The sequence below is a fragment of the Nyctibius grandis genome, chromosome 4 (genome assembly GCF_013368605.1).
Source record: "Nyctibius grandis isolate bNycGra1 chromosome 4, bNycGra1.pri, whole genome shotgun sequence".
In the NCBI taxonomy this organism is placed as follows: domain Eukaryota; kingdom Metazoa; phylum Chordata; class Aves; order Nyctibiiformes; family Nyctibiidae; genus Nyctibius; species Nyctibius grandis.
Genome location: NC_090661.1, coordinates 16,229,312 through 16,240,995, shown reverse-complemented (window position 1 = coordinate 16,240,995; position 11,684 = coordinate 16,229,312).

The window sequence follows — 11,684 nt, the reverse complement described above, 5'->3', positions numbered from 1 at the left end:
GACTATTCAGATTCTCCTGCAATTCTGCACAGATCGTAGCATGGGCTTGCTCCTCCCCATACTACACTCTGCTCAATTCCTGTGTGCTGCATGCTTTTTAAATATTCACACAGCACTGTCTGGAGGGGAGTGCTTCAAAGGGGAATGAGTCTATAACACCAAATCATCTCCTGCTAAGCACCACCAAATCACCGCAACCTCGGACAATCGATCAACTGGTTTTGTGTTATTTATATAATACAATATATATAAATATATATATAGAGAGGAGCACTGCTGGATCTTATCCTCACTAACAAGGAGGGTCTGGTTGAAGAGGTGAAGGTTGAGGGCAGCCTTGGTTGTAGTGACCATGAGATGGTAGAGTTCAGGATCTCATGTGGCAGGAACAGAATAGCTAGCAGAATCACAACCCTGAACTTCAGGAGGGCCAACTTTGGCCTTTTCAAGCAATTGCTAAGGGAAATCCCATGGGACAGGGTACTAGAAGGTAAGGGGGCCCAAGATAGTTGGTTAGCATTCAAGGACTACTTCTTCCGAGCTCAAGATCAGAGCATCCCAGCAGGTAGGAAGTCAAGGAAGGGTACCGGGAGACCTGCATGGTTAAACAGGGAACTGCTGGGCAAACTCAAGTGGAAAAAGAGGGTGTACAGATCGTGGAAGGAGGGGCTGGCCACTTGGGAGGAATATAAGTCTGTTGTCAGAGGATGTAGGGAGGCAACTAGGAAAGCTAAGGCCTCCTTGGAATTAAACCTTGCAAGAGAGGTCAAGGACAACAGAAAGGGCTTCTTCAAATACATTGCAGGTAAAGCCAACACTAGAGGCAATGTAGGCCCACTGATGAATGAGGTGGGGGCCCTGGAGACAGAGGATAAAAAGAAGGCAGAGTTACTGAATGCCTTCTTTGCCTCTGTCTATACTGCTGGAGGCTGTCCTGAGGAGCCCCGCACCCCTGAGGCCTCAGAAGAAGTCAGGATAGAGGAGGAATCTGTCTTGGTGGATGAGGGCTGGGTCAGGGACCAATTAAGCAACCTGGACGTCCATAAATCCATGGGCCCTGATGGGATGCATCCGCGGGTGCTGAGGGAGCTGGCGGAAGTCATTGCTAGGCCACTCTCCTTCATCTTTGCTAAGTCGTGGGCAACGGGAGAGGTGCCTGAGGACTGGAGGAAAGCGAATGTCACTCCAGTCTTCAAAAAGGGCAAGAAGGAGGACCCGGGTAACTATAGACCGGTCAGCCTCACCTCCATCCCCGGAAAGGTGATGGAACAACTTGTCCTTGGTGCTGTCTCTAGGCACATCAAGGATAGGGGGATCATTAGGGGCACTCAGCATGGCTTCACCAACAGGAAGTCATGCTTAACCAACTTGATAGCCTTTTATGAGGACATAACCCAGTGGACAGATGATGGTAAAGCTGTGGATGTGGTCTATCTTGATTTCAGTAAAGCATTTGACACGGTCTCCCACAGCATCCTCGCAGCTAAACTGAGGAAGTGTGGTCTGGATGATCGGGTAGTGAGGTGGATTGTGAACTGGCTGAAGGAAAGAAGCCAGAGAGTGGTGGTCAATGAGACAGAGTCCAGTTGGAGGCCTGTGTCTAGCGGAGTCCCTCAAGGGTCGGTACTGGGACCAGTACTATTCAATATATTCATTAATGACTTGGATGAGAGAATAGAGTGCACTGTCAGCAAGTTTGCTGATGACACAAAACTGGGAGGAGTGGCTGACGCACCGGAAGGCTGCGCTGCCATTCAGAGGGACCTAGACAGGCTGGAGAGTTGGGCGGGGAGAAATTTAATGAAATATAACAAGGGCAAGTGTAGAGTCCTGCATCTGGGCAAGAACAACCCCATGTACCTGTACAAGTTGGGGACAGACCTGTTGGAGACCAGCATAGGGGAAAGGGACCTGGGGGTCCTAGTGGACAGCAGGATGACCATGAGCCAGCAGTGTGCCCTTGTGGCCAAGAAGGCCAATGGCATCCTGGGGTGTATTAGAAGGGGTGTGGTCAGCAGGTCGAGAGAGGTTCTCCTCCCCCTCTACTCTGCCCTGGTGAGGCCGCATCTGGAATATTGTGTCCAGTTCTGGGCCCCTCAGTTCAAGAAGGACAGCGAACTGCTAGAGAGAGTCCAGCGCAGAGCCACGAAGATGATTAAGGGAGTGGAACATCTCCCTTATGAGGAGAGGCTGAGGGAGCTGGGTCTCTTTAGCTTGGAGAAGAGGAGACTGAGGGGTGACCTCATTAATGTTTATAAATATGTAAAGGGCAAGTGTCATGAGGATGGAGCCAGGCTCTTCTCAGTGACATCCCTTGACAGGACAAGGGGCAATGGGTGCAAGCTGGAACACAGGAGATTCCACATAAATATGAGGAAAAACTTCTTTACGGTGAGGGTGACTGAACACTGGAAGAGGCTGCCCAAAGAGGTTGTGGAGTCTCGTTCTCTGGAGACATTCAAAACCCGCCTGGACGCGTTCCTGTGTGATATGGTCTAGGTAATCCTGCTCCGGCAGAGGGATTGGACTAGATGATCTTTCGAGGTCCCTTCCAATCCCTAATGTTCTGTGATTCTGTGATTTTTGCCCTAAAGACTACATTTCAAAACCTGAAATGTATGGATTGGAAAAGCTGACAACAATTCATTCTGCTCAAGCTGTTTAATAGCACTGTACAGACCTTGTTTGAAAAGCTTACTTTCAAGGCAGGGAATATAACCAACTTCCAGACCAACTTCCTCCTCAGTTACGGTGAACAAAAAGTCTTCAAAATATGTAGAACCTGATTTAAGCTAACAAGTCAAGGAAATAAATGTTAAAACTCAAACTCCTGCTTGACACTCTGTTTGTAGTTCATCCAGTGGTAATGAGCCAGATTCTTGCCTAGTATAAATGGGCATAAATCCACTTAAGCCATGCAAGAATGTTGATTTATGCTTGCTACAAATCTGACCTTTATTTCAGTATTTCACAGTAAGTTCCAATCCTCTTTGCACTGCTCATTTATTGGAATTGAATTATATTTACCAAGGTATGCTCAGACAAAATGGATTGCTTTTCCCTTAAATTTTTGTGCCAGGGATAAAATGGTGGTCTAGTTCAATGTAAAACTGTTAATAAGATAGTTTCATTGAAGGAAAGTCAGAAATGATAGTATCATTCATTACAATGCAGCACACTTTTTATTTCTCAAAGTTACACCAAATGAGCACAATATGCTCCACAAATGACAACCTCCTTCTAGGAAATCTGAGATAAATCTGCAGAATGGAGGTTGAAATAAGTTTAGCTAACAAGCAATTGCATAAAAGCTTAAATATATGAAGCCAAATGATTTGCTGAAAGTGTATTGGAATGAATACACCCTTATGTTTCCTTAACTGAAACTACGTTGCTCCCAATGACCTTATGTTCTTTATTTCTAAGTCCACAATCCCTGCACGGAGGCTTAGCACACTGCACAAAGCCAGACTTACCACAAGATGATAACCAAGAATTTATTTTATTAGTTTTAAATATAACACTCCCGATTTTTAACTATGCGAACTGCATGGTAAATACAGCTTATCACTGCAGAGAACCGTGCTGAGAAAATTGCGTGTGAGATTACACTACTGTGAAGTGCTCAATATGGGGGCTATGCTCAAAAGACGGAGCTCATGTAGGAGGCAGCAGCCTGTTTGCTTAATTCAGTTTGAGAGGTAACATCTTACGCTGTTTTCAGTCTGCACTAGCTTTTGATTAGCTCCCTGATAATGACTGAAGTGTTAGTTCACATGAATTGTTTTTACATCCTGGCCACCAGGTAAAGACTTTTTCTATAACCCGATGGTACTCCCATAGGGATTTGACATAACTACATTAAGGTTGGTATGGATGAGGTATGAATGGCAATGTACAAGTGTGCAATCATCAAGAAACAACAAGAAGGGGCAAAGGAATGGCATGTGCAGCTTCTAAAGGCACCTGGGTCTGGAAAATGAAGGGCTGCCTCCTGAGTGGATCACACGCCGATGTTGGAGGCAGCCTGACTCCTGGATCTATACTGGAGGTAGCTTGTCTCTCACCACGTCTCCTAGGTGGACCTTGAACCCATGCTGTAGCTTTGTCTTCAGCCCCATCTCCCGGGTAAACATTGGACCTACGTTGCAACTTTGTTTCAAGCCTTGTCTCTGGTCCCATCTCCTGCTACTCCTGGACCTAATTCATTAACTTTGCCTTGTTTGGGACTGTTGATGGACCTTGTTATCAGTATACAGGTCTACGTGCCATGTTTAGGGACTGCACCCAGCCAGTGAAGGCACTGCCTGTGCTGGGTCACCCCCGGCTTCTGGCTTGCACCACAGAGATTTCTGTCCAGGCTACATGGCCACACACATCTCCATCCTCATACACATGAAAGGAGTGAGAACAGTCTGTGAGAGAAAGTATGCGTGAAATCAGTTTGAAATAAAATAAACTTCCCCTTCTATGTGGTTTTGCATTGAACTTTGCTACATTAGCTGAACATGAGCAAAAGAAACACTCAAGATAACACTGATCTGACAGAGAGGCGCAGGGGCTTTTGTGCCCTTGATTCTGGAGCTAGTTTCCAGATAGCATGCAAAACAGACTGGATTTGTTAATCTTGGAGGGTGGGGGGTACTTGATAATCTGGGCATGAGTTTCTTCAAGGCAGGGAGAGGATGAGAGGAAGAGGTGCAATAGGTAGAGAGGCAGAGTTTCAAGAAACAGTTAATTTTAGGTTGCCCTCATTTGGCAACTTATTATATATATTTTTTTTTCATGTGTAATATAGTAGAGATCTGTAAAAACAGCTGGGAGCCTAACTTTCAGAAATGCCATAGCCCCAAAAAATGAAGTAGATCTTCAAATCAGGCTCTCAGCGCTGTTTGGGAAATAAATCCAAATATTTCTCTAAGTGTTTGAAAAGAAGATGCTTTGGCTCCAGAGTGATATGAGAAAATGTACAATCCATTTGATCTGCTTCAGATGCCACAACCATCTGCAACTTCATGTGGCAAACGCGCGTTTCTCAGCTTCGCAGGCACGTATGATTATGAAGAGCTTTGAATACTGCCAGTAAAATAGATAAACCTTCAGTATGTTCTTTTTGTTGTTTACTTCTCTCTCAGCAGCATTCTGTGGAAAGATCTCCTCCTGGAAGGCTTGAGGGGCTCTGCTGAGCCTTTCAGCGCAGAAGACATTGTGTACAACAGTGCCTGAGAAGCAGCCAACACGAGCAACAACGGCTGGCACCAGGAAAGGGTCACAGATGCTTGTCTGAACATGCTATTGTGCAGGATCTCCACACAGTGGAGGCTCCAGCTGCTGCTGTACTCAAGACACGACCGCCATCTGCAGTCATAAACCCAGCCTGAACCAGGGAGCGCGACTAAGGCGTGCAAGTCCCGCAGGACGCCCCATCTCCCCCAGGCCCACCAGCCACTCCCATGGCCTAGCGCCTCAATTTCTCAACTTCAACTTCGTCATTTCTAGTGTTACTCTCAATTCTTATAGCTTATTCGTTTCTTTGCTGCCAGGTAGAAAGAACAAACTCCTGTTACCAGTCATATGAGCTGGTGAGCAGCCAGCAGTGACGCTGCACTACATACTTCTGGGGATGCCACCTGCCATATGAGATGGGGACGGAGAGGGACTCCTTGTCAGAGTAACTATACAGCTGGCACGTACGCATATAGAATCATAGAATTGTTTTGGTTGGAAAGGACCTTTAAGATCATTGAGTCCAACCATTAACCTAACACTACCAAGCCCACCACTAAACCATGTCCCTAAGCACCACATCTACACGTCTTTTAAATACCTCCAGGGATGGTGACTCCACCACTTCCCTCGGCAGCCTGTTCCAGTGCCTGACAACCCCTTCAGTGAAGAAATTTTTCCTGATATCCAAACTAAACCTCCTCTGGCACAACCTGAGGCTGTTTCCTTTCGTCCTATCATTTGTTACATGTATCTCTGTATGTACATGTGTGTGCTCACAGCTGCTCAATAGTGCTAACTATTGCTTTCTATGCACCAGAAACACCATTTTCTCAGAGTTTATATTCCATGCAAATACTTGGTCTCTTAGTTGGGAGCTTGGATGAAATGCAGACGGGGGTTCGGTTAAGAGTAGTTTCCAGGGCAGAGAGCTTGCCAGCACTGAATGATGGATCTGCTGGAAACGGCTTGCTGAACTGAGGCAGTTGTCTCTCAGTCCAGGTTTTCTTATGTGGGATGCTCTCCCCAGAGGCTCACGTTTCTCCAGCGGATCTAAATCAGCCTAATCCCATCATGGAGGAAAGCCATCATTGCATTGCTGTTTGATTTCCTATTAACTCTGTAATATCTGGGCACTATGGCTCCTGTTCAATGTTTAAATACTGTTTTTTCACACTTACTGTGATGGTGGGTTTTTTCATTGCCTTCTTTCTAGCAGCTTTGGAAAGGAGGTTATTCTTATAAAACAATCGTTTCTTTGCATCTTATTTTCATAATTTTTATGAATATATTGCTTGTTTAAATAGTTTGACTCACTGTCTATATATCTTTATACCACATATTATAGAGGGGTTTTTTGTCTATTTCTCATATACTTATCTTTTTGGGGTTTTGACATGTTTAAGAAAAAGGCACTTTCAAGATACTTAGCTAACTAAACTATTGAATAAGCTAAACAGCTAAATTAAATATAAGTATTTTCTTTTTTTTTTCCATTCTTAATCTTCTTTCTTCTCTAGTTAAGAGAACACTTTGCAAATACAGCTGTTCCACCAGCTGGTGTTATTCAGTATCACTATCCTCACTTTCTGGCAGACTTGCGTTTTGTTCAAGTAGTGGGTTTTTTCATGAAGATGTTAGTATTTTCATCAGTAGTGTCCTGATTTCATAGGTGGTCCACAGGGCTCAGTTCTTCACCCTTGTAATACAGTTCACCCATTGACTTTAGGGTACACTGAATGCTCACAGGCAGCCACAGAGTGCTACACGGCTAACGGCTTGGTGGGGCACAACTGTATTTGTTTGCACTTATCTCTGGAACAGAAAGTTTCATAGCCTTTGTTTAAAGCACGAAGCTGAAAATTATCCTGAAAAAAACAAGGCAGTTACTTGAAATCACTTTTAAAGACTGGGAAGTTTATTCCTTGGCATCTTCAGTTTGTTTCTGGCCCCAGTGTACAGCAATGTAAAAGTGGTATTTTGTGATTGCTCTGGATTTGAAATATATGCATTTTAGATGACTGATAACTTTAGATCACGTACAGAGGAATTCACATTCTCTGAATTTAGTTTGTCTAGGTTCCATTCCTATGTTAGGAAGCTGTACCTCTTCTGTGACCCGCTGAGCCATTGAACAATGAGCTGCTCGAGTTAAACCTCTCCCTCTGTTGGCATATTTAAGTACCTAGAAAAGAAATTAGTATCAGTGAGGTTACTTTGCCTAGAAGAAATCATGTCAAACAAGCTCCTTTCCAGCTCTGATTACGTAACTGCTCCTGTGTGTAGCAGAAAAGCCACAGATGACAGATATCTTGGTTTTAGAAAGACTTCTAACACTGTCTCACATGACCATCTGTCTCACAAGCAAGTCATAGAAAAACACAAACGGATGAGTACACAACTGGGTGTAAACTGGACCTGGAGAACATTTAGCAAGAGTACGTTGTTAACTTGGCTGGACACATCAAGGAGAATTGTGCAGGAGTATCTCCGTAGCATCAATTTGATATTCTTATTAAATAATTTGGATGGCAGAACAGAAAACTTGCTTACCAAACCCACTGTCTGGGAGAGGCAGGAAGTGTTGGAGGATAAGGCTACGATCTCAATGAACTTGGGAAATCACAGTCAGGGAAAAGAAAGGGGTTCAAAGGACATGCTTTCACTTACCAACATCACAAATGCAGGTTGTGGAATTACTGGTCTGATAGCATCACTGTGTAAACAGACTTGGTGGTTAGGACAGATCACAAACCAAACAGGAGTCAGCCATGCCACTGCAAAAAAGGCAAACAGCACCGGGGGCTACATAAAAAGGAATATTGTTTGCCAGGCAAATGAAGCCATTCTTTTGTTATGCTTGGGGCTAGTAAACCTTCAGTTGTAGTATTGTATTCTGCTTTGGCTAGAATAGAGAATTAGAGGTTTTATGAGGAAACATTGGACGAACTGGAGTTGTCTGTCCTAGAGAAAGGGGAGACCCAGTAGGGGGGCCCTAAATATGTGCACTCTATTTCTACAGGAGAGGGCAATAAACTCATCTCATCTGCTGAAAAGGTTCAGTGGGCAACAGAGATCTGGGTTAGATATTAGAAATAGCTTTCTCATGGTGCAGATAAAAAAACAGCAAGAGAGATTACTATGGAGTACAACAGCCTAGGGTTTTGAGTTTTCAAGCGCAGATTGGACAAGTATCTATCAGAAATTGCCTAAATATAATTGACTGCTTTTTGGGCAGGAGGAGGGAGACAATTCCCATCCCTGTTTTTCTGATATTCCTGTTTGGAGCCAAAGGTCATAATTTAGACACCTAAGTTAGATGTCTAAATTATACATTGTCAATACCAGCTAATTATCACCCCAAGAGTCTTGCTTTCCATTTCTGTCTAATGTATCATTAGGAAAAAAATCTTAGTGGTCAATAATTCAAATCAGAAGCAGCTATAAAGTAGGCTGGCACCACGCTATGCAAACTTGATTTGTTCAAACCTGTGTTTTCCAAGTCCTAGGCTTCTTTTGAAGCCAGCTCTTTTAATGTCTAAACAGCTTAGGATCTAGAGACCTGTCTGTTGGCCATTAGGATGACTCAGTTCGTTTAATAAAGGCCATATTGGAAGACCCGTTTAACTTCCTGCAGAAAGGATGCTGGATGAAAAGGGGAAAGGAAAACTCACACAACTGCTACTCATTCAGAAAATGCTAAAACTCAGGCTCTGAACAGCCTTTGATATTTGACCTCTGCAGATGGCCTGTAATTAAGACTCTAATCCTTTAAACACTCAAACACACTTAAAGTTAATAGGATTAGTCACATGCCAGAAGTGTGCATGGCTGGGGTGGAAAAACTGTTGTTGTGTACAGCTGATTAAAAACTTGCAATGAAGATACTTTCTGGTGTAATATTGTCTTATATTTTCTAAGTCTTTTCTAAACAGTTCATAGAATCATAGAATCATAGAATCATAGAATCATAGAATGGTTTCGGCTGGACAGGACCTTAAAGATCATCTAGTTCCAACCCCCCTGCCACAGGCAGGGACACCTTTCCAGTAGAGCAGGTTGCTCAAAGCACCATCCAACCTGGCCTTAAACACTGCCAGGGAGGGGGCATCCACAGCTTCTCTGGGCAACCTGTGCCAGTGTCTCACCACCCTCACAGTAAAGAATTTCTTCCTCACATCTAATCTAAATCTACCCTCTTTCGGTTTAAAACCATTCCCCCTCGTCCTGTCACCACATGCCCTTGTAAGAAGCCCCTCTCCCGCTTTCCTGTAGGCCCCCTTCAGGTACTGGAAGGCTGCTAGAGGGTGTCCCTGGAGCCTTCTCTTCTGTAGGCTGAAGAGCCCCAACTCTCTCGGCCTCTCTTCATAGGAGAGGTGCTCCAGCCCTCTGAACATCTTTGTGGCCCTCCTCTGGACTTGCTCCAACAACTCCATGTCCTTCTTATGTTGGGGGCCCCAGAGCTGAATGCAGCACTCCGGATGGGGTCTCACGAGAGTGGAGTAAAGGGGCAGAATCACCTCCCTCGACCTGGTGGCCGCACTGCTTTTGATGCAGCCTAGGATATGGTTGGCCTTCTGGGGTGCAAGCACACATTGCTGGCTCATGTTGAGCTTCTCGTCAACCAACACCCCCAAGTCCTTCTCCTCAGGGCTGCTCTCAATCCATTCTCCGCCCAGCCTGTATCTGTGCTTGGGATTGGGTTCTAGTCCCAAGTAATTTCCTAATGTGAAGATATTTAATAAAAATAAAACTTAACTAAGTTCTTGCTTAAAAAGTTGTACACAAAAAGAATAAATCGGTCTGAACTTTTTCAGGGGCAGAAATTACAGGTTCTTGGGAGATTTGAGAGGAGTTATTTTGGTTTTCTGGAAGATGTAGGTTTGAATTCACTGACTTCTACAATTCTTGCAAAGCAAGTTTGAGATTAAACATGCACAGAAACAGATCAGAGAGTTACAAAAAGAGGAAGAAATATTTTCTATCTTGGTTTTTATTTAACAGAAATATCAGTTTGGCTTAAAAGCACAAAAGTTGTTCCTTCTCTTGTCTAGCTGTACTTGGGAATCCTGGCAAGCTTAGTCTGGATCAGTTCATCACTTTGTAAACGTATGCAAAGATTATGAAGAGTGAACACCATTTGAGAAGTGATTTAAGATACAGGGAGGACAAAGCTGTAGGCATGCACGGCACGGAGGTTCCCATTTGTTGTTGCACATCTGCCAGAAAGAGAGACTGGACCACCCTCAAGGCATTGCGCTGATATGTGACCTATGCTAGATATGGGTTTAAGTGCCACAGGTGCAATCTGGGAATCCTAACACAGCTCAGAGTCACTTGCTACTGCCCTATAAAATGCCTGCAGCATACATTTACCCAGTGCTATTATTTCTCCCATTGGCCCTAACACAGACGTAAATCCCCTTGCTGAAGGACATGTGATACAGTATTGTCATACACAGGAAAAGGTAACGACTGTGGTTAAAGGTTTCCAAAAAGTGGCATGCAACAAACAACTTCGATGCCATCCCCTGGCCTGGTCATAAGTCCTCTTTTAGATGCAGGGAGGGATTTTCTCCACTCGTCTTCAGGATTGCAGTCAGCAGAATAAAGACTGCATTTAGCCAAGGATTCCTGCCAACTCTAACACGGACCAAAGTAAGCAAACATAAAAGCCAAAGAGCAACAATCATCGCTCTGTCAATACTGCTGTTGTTATACAGGAATCTGAGTCATACTAAAAGGCCTCTCAAGGAAAGGCGCAGTGGAGATACAAGAAATTCAAGAAGGAGCAGGGAAATTCTGATTAAAGAAGCAGCACAGCAGCGATGGGGTGGCAGATAAGACTACCAGAAAATGGCTTCATATTCTTGACAGTGCCACAGAGGGTAACAGAAAGCCAAAAATGAGAGAAAAATTGGTGAACCACTCACTGCCTGTGAAAAGAGACTAACTAGAAAGTCTTAAAATTAAAAAGTACTTAAGATGAAAATTTAAAGAAAGTAATAATATAAAGAAGGCGGAAACCAGAAAAGGTGATCTAGGTCTGAGTCAGAAGTAGAGTCAGTGAAGTGTCTTATGGAAATCAGAATTAAAAGGGGAAGAGAAAGATTAAATTCTTACAGGACAAGGGGTTAAATCAGGACCATGGCTCAAGAGAAAGCAGTGGGAGATCAGGGGGAGTGTCTACCCTGCACAGAGCAATGCCATGCAGAGATACCAGAGCAAGCGTTACAGAAACAGCTTCAGATCTCCTGTAGTTCAAAAACTACAAAAGCGCTGCGAGTTAACTGGTGCAGTGCCTCACTCATATCAATTGTCCTGATCCTCCCCTCCATTAGGGCCACACGGGGTGTCTTTACACCAGGCTGCAACATGGCTTATAGCTACACCCAGAATGGAATTTCAGATAAGGAAAAAATAAAGTGGGGGCAGCAAAGAGGTGAAGGGAAAGTGGA